Source organism: Cyrtonyx montezumae, unplaced genomic scaffold (genome assembly GCF_038088225.1).
Source record: "Cyrtonyx montezumae isolate F1298 unplaced genomic scaffold, pur_monq_1.0 scaffold_16, whole genome shotgun sequence".
Classification (NCBI taxonomy): Eukaryota; Metazoa; Chordata; class Aves; order Galliformes; family Odontophoridae; genus Cyrtonyx; species Cyrtonyx montezumae.
In genome coordinates, this window is record NW_027071892.1 from 1,556,796 (window position 1) to 1,569,377 (window position 12,582).

General features: G+C 51.3%; 1 pseudogene; it reads left to right on the forward strand.

Moving 5' to 3' along the window:
• Window positions 1–2,453: 2,453 nt before the first annotated feature.
• On the forward strand, window positions 2,454–5,026 carry LOC136046418 (lipid droplet assembly factor 1-like; annotated as a pseudogene).
• Window positions 5,027–12,582: the final 7,556 nt, after the last annotated feature.

A 12,582-nucleotide genomic window follows, 5' to 3' on the forward strand; every position in this document is an offset into this window, starting at 1 on the left:
CCTTGATAACAGACATCTGGAAGATGAGCGTCGCACTGCTGCTTTCCAAAGGGCGTTCCGAGGGGAGGAGCGCTGGTGACAGATCCGCGCCGCTCTGACGCTCAGTGGCAGAGGGCTGCATGGAATTGTCTCATTTCCAGCTGGGACGGAATGGTTTCCGGCGTCTCTGGTGCGATGCTGTGGGTGAGGTCCCAGGAGAGGAACGTCCGTAACACCGATGCGTGCAGCTGCAGCGACGCAGTGCGGTGCGGAGCCGAGGCTGTGCTCAGCTGGGGGCGGCGAGAGACCCCTTCTGCATCGCTTCTTACATACGCACAGATACATACATTAGACATCGTTGTCCTTTTCCATTTCTCTCCGTTTTCTCTCAACCCACGCGTTCTGCGTTGGGTTTTTTTTTTTTTTGCTCCTCTCCCCACAGCACAGGGAAGGGACAGGGAGCGGTGCGGTGCGGTGCGGTGCTGCCTGCAGGACGCAGCTCGGACCTGCTCTCCCCGCCCGCTGTGCCGGCTTCTCCAGCTTTTTCTGCCCCTTTCCATTTTTCCCCCGGCTTCACTCATTCCCCCCGCATTCTCCTGCTCACCCTGCCTTTTCCCTTCTCCTCCCCTCTTGTCCCCAGTTTTTCCATTTTCCCACTGAAACGTTTCCCTTGCTTTGTTTTTCTTGCTTGACCTTGTGTTCCCCGGTACACCTCACTTTTAACTATTTCCCCCATTTTTCCACTCTTTTCCTGCATTCCCACCCTCCTTCTCCCTTCTGCCTGTTCTCTGGTTTCCACTGCTCTCTTTTTCCTGGGGCTTTACTGCCATTTAAAACAACCCTGGCGCATTTAATACTCGGCTTCTCAACACTGCCACGGTGGCCCCGACCAAAACCAGTCGTTAAAGCAGAAATGCGAAGGAACATTTTGCCGATTTCTGACCGGCACAGCTAAGGGCCGCCGGAGCAGGGAGCCCTCAGCAGCGGCCCCGACGGCACCGGGAGCAGCACACAGCCCCGGCCGGGGCGGTTCCCTACGGCGTGAGCTCCCACGCGGCACCGCCCGGGCAGGATTCCCGCACGAGTGGGCTGCAGGTCCCGGCGCCGCGCGGGGCGGCTGCCCGCACTTCGGAACCGTCGGCTCCTGCGGGGCATGGCCGCGGCTCGGAGCCGCGCGTGGGACGTCCTGGAGCTGCCCCTGCGTTTTCCGTCCCTAGTTCCAGCCGTAAAAGAAATCGAAATAAACAGAAGGCTCCGGGACGCGGAGCAACGAAACGTAGCCCGGACGCGCACTGGGCCGAACAGCAGAGCGGGCGGGCCCGTCCCTTCCCCATCCCCTCCTCCGACCTTCCGCCGGGCGGAGACGGTAACGAGAGGGCGGCTCCGCGCTCCGTCCGCGCTCCAGGAGCTCCGGCCCGCGCCGCGGGACACCGAGCGACAGCGGCCGGCGGGAGGTGAGCGGGGCCGGCCCTGTGCGGACGGGGCACGCCGCTCCGGGTCCGGGTCTCGGGGTCGCCCGTGTAACGCCCCGCGGCGAGGCCTGGAGGTCGAGGCCTCCAGGTTCCCTCCGGGAGAGGATCCGGGCGGTGGGGCCGTGGGGGCTGTGCTCAGTGCCGCGGATCTGTGCCGCAGTGCCCGGGGAGGGGAGGAGGCAGCCAAGTTTGGTCAGAAACGCTGACGGTTACGTGTTCAGAAGCAGAAGGAAAGCGTGACGTGATGCGGGCGATGGAATCCAGCGACTACAGATGACGTCTGCAGGGGTGGAAAGAAGGGTTCGGCGGCTGCTGCTGCCCCGACACTGTCGCGCTCGGCGATGCGGGGACGCGCTGGGTGCAGAGCTGAGCTGAGCTGTGCGGTGTTGAGCTGAGCTGAGCTGTGCAGTGCATTGTGTTTCTGAGCTGAGCTGAGCTGAGCTGAGCTGAGCTGAGCTGAGCTGAGCTGTGCAGTGCGGTGCTGAGCTGTGCTGAGCTGAGCTGTGCAGTGTGGTGCTGAGCTGTGCTGAGATGAGCTGTGCAGAGCAGTGCTGTATGGCCACAGAACCCTCCGAGTTGGACTTCTGAAGGCCATTGCTGTTTCCCTGCAGTGAACACAGGGCCACAGGGGAGAAGATGGGGTGGACTGATTGGTGTTTCTGCCCTTGGGAGTTCCAGAAGAGCTTTCAGGACCCGTGTGCTAGGTTTCATTTGCAATCCTAATCTTCTAAGCTCCAGATCACAGAACTGTAGGGGTTGGAAGGGATCTCTAGAGATCATCGAGTCCAACCCCTGCCAGAGCATCTCCCAAGTACAGGTTGCACAGGTGGGCTTCCAGGCAGGTCAGTGACATTAACAAACAGAATCTACAGTATCTGTCTTGGCAAAAACTTTTTCTTCCTTTTCAGGAAACACCTGCAGGAGTGTGCAGTGCCCTGACCGTGGCTGCAGGGAAGGTCGGTGGCTGAGAAGCCTGGAGGCCGCACGGCTCGCAGCACATCTAAAGAACTGCAGAAGCTGCAGAAGCAATGGTGCTTCATTGTGCAGTCCATCCACAGCAACTCAAATGTAAGTGTGCACGAGAATGATCTGTAACGCACTCATGAAGCCAGGACCTTTCAGCTCTTGAGATGTGATGCCCCCATTTCTTTCAGTGATTTTTTTTTCCCCATTTTTCAGTGCTCTTTCTTAAGTGAACACTCGAGCGCAGGGGAAGGGCAGCCCCACCTCTTCTGCAGTCATGTGAGAGGACAGCTGTTCTGCATTTCTGTTACTGCTAAGAACCATTTGAGGCAGAGGAGCAGCATCCTGGTGACATGCTTGTGCTGCTCTACAAAAAACTAAATCCAGTGTACATATTTCCTTAGAGGAAAAGAAATGCCTCTCCTACCTGAACATGGCAGCGTGTAAGTGCTGTAACAAGAAGGCTTTGCTTTCCACCTGCTACGCTGTACTCCCAACTATGCAGGCTTAGAAAAGACGTACCCGTGTTTTTCACTGGAGAGCTGTGGCCTTCGGAAGTTACGATGAGATGAAGTCTGAAGCGTTCTTCTTCCCTCCGCAGGTTGTCGCCTTTATGAACTCCCGCGTTGGCCTATATTTAGATGACCATCCTTTTCTTGCCCTATCGCTCCTGATGTTTGTTGTCGTGTCCACTATTCCTCTGGGGTTTTTCCCGATTTTTGTTGTTACAACAGTCGTCATGGCTTGCGTCGGTGTGATAGTCATTGAAGGTATTGTATGCGTGCAATTTGTGGATGCAAAACCTTTTCCTTCCTCTTCTTCCCGGAGTCCTGGGTGAAGTGGTTGAAGATCCGTGTGTGTGGTGCCCCAAGCAGGCAGCAGAACTCAGCCCTCCGATGCTTTGCTGCTCTCGGCTCTTACCCTCTGCACTCAATGCTTTTTCTCAAACGCTTTTACTTTGGGGTTGTGGTTGAATGCCTGCTTTTCCAACACGTTTAAATAACGATCTCTATTTTGTTTCCGTAGGTGTTGTGATATCCATTGGGGGCATAGCCCTGCTTTGCGTGCTCTGTGGCCTGGGTGCGCTTTCACTTGGGAGTTTCTGGAGTGCTCAGTGTTTGTTACATCGTTCTTTCAGCTCTGGTCAACTACTGGAGCTCCTCGAGGTAACAGCCCGTGTTTTGGTCTGCACTCTGACTTCAAACTGCAGCTACCCTGTAGCATTGGCTGCTTCATTTATTTTAACAGTGAACCGCTTCTGGTTCGTTTAGTGGATGTTTTCTGAGTGCTGGGGCATCTTCATCTGTTTTGGTGCTTCAGCGTTAAATGTAAACACCAAGTTGTCAGTATGGGGTTTGGTGAGAGTTACAATCATAGTGTCCTTGCAGTTGGAAGGGACCTTTAAAGGCCAACTAGTCCAAGTGGCCTGCAGTGATTAGGGACACACATAGCTCTGTCGGGTCCTCAGGCCCAGCCTGACCTTGAATGTCTCCATCAGTGGGGCTCCCAGCACATCACAGGGCATCCTGTGCCAGTGCCACCACCCTCACTGTAAAAGACTTTTTCCTTACGTCCAGTGTAAATCTTCCCACTTGGAGCTTGAAAAATGTGCACATGCTAACGCACTGTAACATCAAAGTTTATCTCAAAGTAAGTACTGATTTAAACAGCCTCAAAACACACTTTCAAGTGTGCCCAGAGGACATGGCAGCATGACCCAGCTACCTCAGCTTACCCACGTTTGTAGAGTAATGGTCTAAAATTACTTGTAGCTTTGGGACAGGAACATGAGAAAGGGGAGAGTGTGGGTGGTTCTAGAAACAACTCATTTTGCTGGATGTTGTTGGTTTGCCAGTTGTGTTCCTGCATGCTCCTGGAGGAGGCCAGCTTTGGGGAGCTTTGCCTTAGCTGTGCTGAGCTCAGAAGGCCCTGGCGGGTTGTGCTGGAGGGGCACATCCTGCCCGCAAGCACATTTATCTGCAAGTGAGGGCTGACAGTCACTCATGAGCACAAGGAGGAGCGAGGAGAAAAACTGCAGCTGCTCTCTCAGATTTTCTCAGCTTGGGCCTTCATCACAGCAGCACTTCTTGCACAGTTCTCAGGGACACCATTTCCTGTGATGGTATTGCACCTTCAGCAAGACAAGACTGCTGCAGAGCCCAGTGAGCCTGCATTTCTGCACAGCTCTGTAGCGCTCCTTCAGGGCCTGCTGCCGAACCCATCACCTCACCTACCAGGTCCAGAAAAGGTTTCTCTCTCTTGCAGCACAATCCACACAGGACGTTCAGCTTTGACGTTAAGGAGGTTGCTCTCTTTATACTGTGTGCCTTTTCTGAGAGCTCTGGCAGACAGCTAGCAGGTGCCCAGAAGTCTCAGACAGCGTCTCATCTCACGTTGCTCAGCTGTTCCAGCACAAAGTTAAAGGACAGCGGTCTTAGGGAAGGACAGAGCATAAAGCCATTCTTTTCTCCTTTGCACAGGAGCCAAGTGAGGAAGCAAGAAGCTAACGGAAGCTCGCTGCAGAAGAGTCTTGTCTGTCATGGACTTCTCTGACAACAAACGGAAGAGCAAATAAATTGGATTCTGTCCATCTCCTTCAGCATGCAGGTCTGTCCTCTGCAATGTACTCGTTTATATGACACGCTGTTGTGGTTTTGTGGTTTTGATGCCGGTATTCCACATCAGAGCATCATGCAGCAGTTAAGGAGTTAATGCTGTGGGAGCAACAGGGGGGCGGAGCTCTGCACTGGATGCCAGGCAGGGCTCTGCCTGGGCGCCTTCCTCTGGGCTGCCGCGGAGGTTCAGCATGTGTGCTTCCCCTGCATTTTCCTCCTTAACATAAGCTCACAGCTTTTGGTTTGGAAATTTTATCTCTCTCTCAATTGTTCTATTTTATTATATTTAGTAAAGTTACCGTTCCTTCTCAGATCGTGCCGTTGTCTTCTTGTAGACCCATCTCTTCCCGCTGTTTCCCTCCTCCCCGCCCGGAGCGCGGCTCTGCTCGGGCGGCCGCGCGGCCACTGACACAGTTTCTTTTTCTCTCTCCCTTCTCGGTTTTCCCTTGGGTCACTGTCACGGATAACACCGTGACAATTATTGGTGGAGGATGCGGGCAGTGCAGTATTGGTACTCCATTGTAAATCTGGTGCAAAGTGGACTAAGGTTTTTCATGTACCTTATAGCATGCTGGCGTCTTTTTAAGCTCCTCATGTTCAGCACCGGAGTAATGTATGTATACAGCTACTTTAGTGTGCTGAGGGGGTTACATACCTCCTGCCTAGACACCCTGGCTAACAAGACAGATTATGCAGCATTTGGAATGGTTTCCACTTACTCTTTTCAGGCCTTTACCTATTTTCAAGATGTCAACCTGACAACTGTGTTATCTATTTTTCTGAATGCTCTCTTGGCAATTTATATCATGTGGAGGAAGCCTTCCGCAAAACCAGAGAGTGTTGAATGGCAGGGAAGGTGGAAAAAATTAGGAAAGAAATTAGAAGCGTGGGGACCCCTGGTGTTATGCAGTTTTGATCTTGAGCACCTGTGGGATCCTGAGAAATTCAGTGAGTGTTTAGGTAAGGAGTCATGGGACTCAGGACGATCTGAGAAGGAATGTATTGTTTGGGGTCTGGCTTGTACTTATCGAGCTATAATTGATATTCTGGAGAGAAATGGTTTCCAAACCAAGGTCCAAAGCAAAAATGAAAACCTCGAAGTTAGACCTGACCAATCACAGGAAGCACCGGTATCAGTGTCGGTTGCCCCTGTGGAAGGCCAGAAATGGACACGGCCGTCCTCGCGCCTAGAACAGAAAGAAGAAGAAGCAGAGAAAGATAAGGAAGATCCAGGCGAGGGGCCCTCCTCAGCACCACCACCACCACCACCACCACCTAGAAAGGCCACTAAGAAAAGTGAGAGACATGGAGAAGACAGCGATGATGATGGAGTCACTGTTACCACTACTCATCGGCCCCTAAAGATGACTGAAATACAAGGTTCAAGAAAGGAGTTTGTATGGCGCTCGGGTGAATCTATTGTCACCTGGTTGCTGCGGTGTGTCAACAACGGTGCCAGCAGCGTGTCCCTAGATGGCAGCGAATCCCGCCAACTGGGAAGCATTGCTCGAGACCCAGCTATTGACAGAGGAATTGGCAGATGTCTGAATGGAGTCGCTACCCTCTGGGAACGAGTGCTAGTGGCTGAAAAGGATAGATATCCTTACAAAGATGATCTGGAGCCTAAGGTGTAGAGATGGAACACCGTGGAGAAAGGCATCCAATTTTTGAGAGAAACAGCTGTAGTAGAGATGCTGTATGATCCCAGTTTCGTCCCTAACAATCCACACCAGGACCGTGATCCTGATAGAGTAAGGTGTACACCTGATGTATATCGCAAGCTCTCAAAAACAGCATCAGAGAGGTACACAAGTACACTGGTAGCAATGTTCCATAGATTCGAGGGTCAAGAGAGAAGACTCCCAGTTTATGAATTGACTGTTACACTCCAAAACTTTGAACAACAGTTTCCACCATCACGTGCTTCCATTGCAGCTATAGTAGCAGAAGAAGTAGGTGAGATGAAGAAGACACAGGAAACTATACTGGAGGATCAGTCATTACTGATGAATAGGGATGAACCTGTGTCAGTATTGGAAACACCTGATGAAGATGAGCATGACGCAAAGAATCTGATGAAGCAATTAATCAAACTGTTGAAAGTCTCGGCCTCCAAAGGCAACTGCCTCTCTGCACGAGCAAATGACAGCAGTAACATCATGTCACGTGTGGCCATGTGGAGCTTCTTACGAGAAAACGGAGAGGACATGAAGAAGTGGCATAAAAAACCCACTCCTGCACTGCGAGCACGGGTGAGAGAACTACAGCAGAGATCAGCCACCAACGAAATTGCTCCCGTCACTGCAGGTAACCAATAGAGGGGCCTTGCCCTCAGCCAGGGGAGGGAAAGGGATAATAGAGTGTATTGGACTGTGTGGATTAGATGGCCTGGCACATTAGAGCCACAAAGATATAAGGCACTGGTGGACACTGGTGCACAGTGCACTCTGATGCCCTCGAGTTATAAAGGGACAGAATTGATTCATATTTCTGGAGTGACTGGGGGTTCTCAGGAACTGTCTGTGTTGGAGGCAGAAATAAGCCTCACCGGTAAAACCTGGCAGAAGCATCCCATAGTGACTGGGCAGGGGGCTCCATGCATACTCGGTATTGACTGTCTCAGAAGGGGACATTTCAAGGATCCCAAGGGGTACCGATGGGCTTTTGGAATAGCTGCTGTAGATGCAGACAACATTCAGCAGCTGTTTTACCTGGCCTGTCAGAAGATCCGTCTGTTGTGGGGGTACTGAAAGTGAAAGAGCAGCAGGTACCTATCACTACAAAAACAGTGCACAGACGGCAGTACCGAAACAACAGGGATTCCTTGCTCCCCATTCATAACTTGATCCGTCAGCTAGAGAGCCAGGGAGTGATCAGCAAGACTCACTCACCTTTTAACAGCCCTATATGTGCGGTGCGTAAAGCCAGTGGAGAATGGAGGCTGATGGTAGATTACTGTGGCCTGAATGAAATCACACCCCCACTGAGTGCCGCTGTGCCAGATATGTTGGAGCTGCAGTATGAACTGGAGTCAAAAGCAGCCAAGTGGTATGCCACTATTGACATTGCCAATGCATTCTTCTCTATTCCTTTGGCCACGGAGTGCAGACCACAGTTTGCTTTCACCTGGAGGGGCGTTTAGTACACCTGGAACTGTTTGCCCCAGGGGTGGAAACACAGCCCAACCATTTGCCATGGGCTGATTCAAACCACACTGGAACAGGGTGGGGCACCTGAGCACCTCCAGTACATTGATGACTTTGTTGTGTGGGGTGATACAGCAGAGGAAGTTTTTAAAAAAGGAGAGCGAATAATCCAAATTCTTCTGGGTGCTGGTTTTGCTATTAAACGGAACAAAGTGAAGGGACCTGCCCAAGAAATTCAGTTCCTGGGAGTAAAATGGCAAGATGGATGTCGTCACATTCCAGGAGATGTGATTGACAATATCACCAGTATGTCACCACCCACTAGCAAGAAAGAGACACAGTCTTTTCTTTGTGTAGTATGTTTTTGGAGGATACACATCCCAAACTACAGCCTCACAGTAAGCCCCCTCTATCAAGTGACCCGAAAAAAGAATAATTTTGCATGGGGTCCTGAACAGCAGCAGGCCTTTGAGCAAATCAAGCAGGAGATAGCCCGTGCTGTGGCCCTGGGACCAGTACGAATGGGACAGGACGTAAAAAACAACTCCTCTACACTGCTTCCGGAGAGAAAGGTCCCACTTGGATTCTGTGGCAAAGAGCCTCTGGGGAGACCCGAGGCCGACCCCTTGGATTTTGGAGCAGAGCATACAGGGGTTCAGAGGAGTGCTACACTCCAACTGAGAAGGAGATTTTGGCAGCATACAAGGGGGTTCGTGCTGCCTCTGAAGAAATTGGTACTGAGACACAGCTCCTCCTGGCACCTCGACTGCCAGTGCTGAATTGGATGTTCAAAAGAAAGCTTCCCCCCACCCATCATACTACTATTAATTATGGATGCCGTTGCACAGGTTATCCATGACTGTGACACATGCACCACAATTAAACAGGCCAAGAGGATGAAACCCCTCTGGCAGGAAGGGAAAAGTATAAATATGGGGAGGCATGGCAGGTTGATTATATCACCTTGCCACGAACTCGCGATGGTAAGCGTTACGTGCTCACCATGGTGGAGGCGACCACTGGGTGGCTTGAGACATACGCAGTACCCCATGCTACCGCCCGAAACACCATCTTAGGGCTTGAGAAACAAGTCCTATGGTGACATGGCACTCCAGAGAGAATTGAGTCTGATAACGGGACTCATTTCAAAAATTCTCTTGTGGATATCTGGGCCAAAGAACACAGCATTGAATGGATCTACCATATCCCCTACCATGCTCCAGCTGCTGGTAAGATCGAGCGCTACAACGGGTTGTTAAAAACCACGTTGAGAGCAATGGATGGCGGGATATTTAAGCACTGGGAGAAGCATCTGGCAGAAGCCACCTGGTTGGTCAGCACTAGGGGATCAGTCAACCGAGAGGGTCCTACACAGTCCAGCTCCCTACAGACCATAGAGGGAGATAAGGTCCCTGTGGTACACATAAGGAGCATGTTGGGAAAAGCGGTGTAGGTCCTTCCAGCCTCTGGAAAGGGCAAACCCCTCCGTGGAACGGTTTTTGCACAGGGACCTGGGTGCACCTGGTGGGTAATGTATAAAAATGGGGACATCCAGTGTGTCCCATTAGGGAATTTGATATTGGGGGAATGCAGTTGGTAATTACATGTATGTATATGTTTCTATATAACTTATGTTATTACTGTTTTGGTTGCGTATAGATGTGTGTTAAGCATGATGTGGAATAAGGGGTGGAATGTTGTGGTTTTGATGCCGGTATTCCACATCAGAGCATCACGCAACAGTTAAGGAGTTAAGGCTGTTGGGAGCAGCAGAGGGGCGGAGCTCCGCCCCAGATGCCAGGCGGCGCTCTGCCTGGGCGCGTTCCTCTGGGCTGCTGTGGAGGTTCAGCAAGTGTGCTTCCCCTGCAGTTTCCTCCTTAACGTAAGCTCACGGCTTTTGGTTTGGAAACTTCCTCTCTCTCTCAGTTGTTCAATTTTATTATATTTAGTAAAGTTACCGTTCCTTCTCAGATCGTGCCATTGTTTTTGTAGACCCATCTCTTCCTGCTCTTTTCCCCCTCCACCCCGGAGCGCGGCTCTGCTTGGGCAGCCTGTGGCCACTGATGCAGTTTCTTTTTCTCTCCTCTTTTCCCTTCTCGGTTTCCCTTGGGTCACTGTCATAGATAACACTGTGACACCGGTGCCTAATTCTGTGGTGACATTAAAAATTAATAGCAAGCTTAACTTTCAAGAACAGCTTTACTACTTCTTGCCACAGCAAAGCTCTGCATGCTCACACAGAACTGTAGGGGATGGAAGTGATCTCTAGAGATCATCCAGTCCAACTCCCTGCTAGGTGTAGGAGAGCACAGCTGTGTGTTTGAGAAAAGCTTAACCTTACACTGCTTCCCAATTGAACAGTTTCCCTGTAAGAGGCTTGATTACATCCGTATTCCCACTCTTCTATTTGTTCCCAAGCCGATTTCTTTTTGCTAAGCGGTTTCATGAGATTAAGGGTTACAAATCTCAAAACCAAAGCTGTTCCAGCAACTTCTGAGCAAACACACATAACGTAGGGAAAATTATGTGCACAAACTTGGGAGGTCCAAGCATAGCACCTCAAATCCTGACATGAAAGAGCCAGGGGAAAGTTCCTGTAAACTCCACTTGGAAGGTCCTGGTTCCTTAGGAGCATCTAAACACTATGTACATCCAACACTGAACACACCAACCCCATCACTCATAGCACTTCACTCTGCTCTCCAGTCTAATATGGGATTAAAAGCAAGTACCATCTCCATGCTCAGTTTTAAGATGAATCTCATTAATCCAAAGCCACTGGGACCATTCAGCTTACTGGGGAAAGAGCTCGCATTCTCCACCTGTGAACTCCAGAAGCAGGAGTTCGTTCTGGAGATCAGTGCATTGGTATCAAAGGTGAAAGCAAGGAAACCGCACAAATGAAAGCTCCGCTCACAACATGACCTCTGTGCTGACAGCAGGTTGCCTGCCTGGGGCCAGAGCAGCCCTCACATCAAACACAGCGCAGTGAAATCAGTGCGGGCATGCTGGTCTTCCAAGGAGGCACAGGCAGCATCTGTGCTCGCCCTCCTTGCTTGCAGGCAGCCCTAGGTTAATCTGCAATGAAACCTGATCCTCCTCAAGATTCACTCACTTTGAGAAGTGTTTCTTCAGAGAGAGGAGGAGCAGCCCACCTGCTCCCTGAAGCCTTATTTGATGGGAAGGTATAATACTCCAAGGAACACTCAAAGGGACTGCGGGAGCCTTCACCGAGGTGCATGGCACACTGACAGGAGTGCTGGGAAGCCGACAGGAGTCACTGCCCTGAGCTTCCTCCTAAGAACTCTTTTTAATGGGGGAAGAAAGGGAGTCGACGTGCACTTTATCTTCCAGCTGAGCACGCCACATTCACTCATGTTCTGCTTCCGGTTACATCCTTGTTTCTCACTTGCACCCTCCTCCCCCAGGCCCAGCTTGTTTTTTTGTGCACCTACATGAGCCTTACTGAAAGCTAAAGCTTCCAGGAGATCCTCTCCTGTTTTCAGCTTGGTTCCTCTGACCAAAGGCCTTAACAGGGGAGGGGGATGACGACTGCCTATGCTCAGCAAGTGAGACCCATGTTTTTACCTTCAAGGAACTAGACAACCAACTCCAGAGCAACATCTCTTACCTGAAAAGCCACATTTTTAATCCGAGTTTGTTTGTTAACAATTGCATTAACATACCACATTTACTATGAATGCTCTTCTCTTCAGGCATTTAAGAAGAGCCCGGAACAGCAGCATTGTGGCCACCAGAGAGAGAACACCGACAGCAGCCATCGTAAGCACAGCCCACACCTCGCTCAGCAGAGTGCTCCCTACAAAGGGAGTGGAGACGCACTGCAGTGAGAGGCTGCATCCCACAGCCGGGCAGTGAACACCAGCACCGTGCTGCTCCTCACCTCTTACTGCCGGCTATCCATCGCGCACTAGGAGCACAGGACCCCGCAGGCTGACCACAGAGCTGGCACCCAGCATCCCACTGCCTGCAACAGCACATGGCAGAGGTGAGCAGTGCAATGCGGAGTGTTCATTGGTACTGCCATGTGACCCAGCACCCGCTTGGGCATTACCTCGCTTGCTCCTAGGTGGCCTTGGGCACCTCACCATACACAGAGGGGAGTCCAGCTGGAAGCGGTTACACATCAGGATGCTGCAATGGAAATACACCAGGACACAAGATAAATGTGGCCTTTTGCTTACATAGAAGCACTAGGTAAGAATGGTCCTACAAGATCAGTCCTACAAGATCTGTAAGACCAACCATCCTCCTATCACCAACCCGACCCACTGAGCTACTCAGTCATATCCCTCAGCACCTCATCCAGACACTTGTTGAACATCTCTAGGGACGGTGACTTCATCCCTTCCCTAGGCAGGCCATTCCAGCATCTGACTGCTCTGG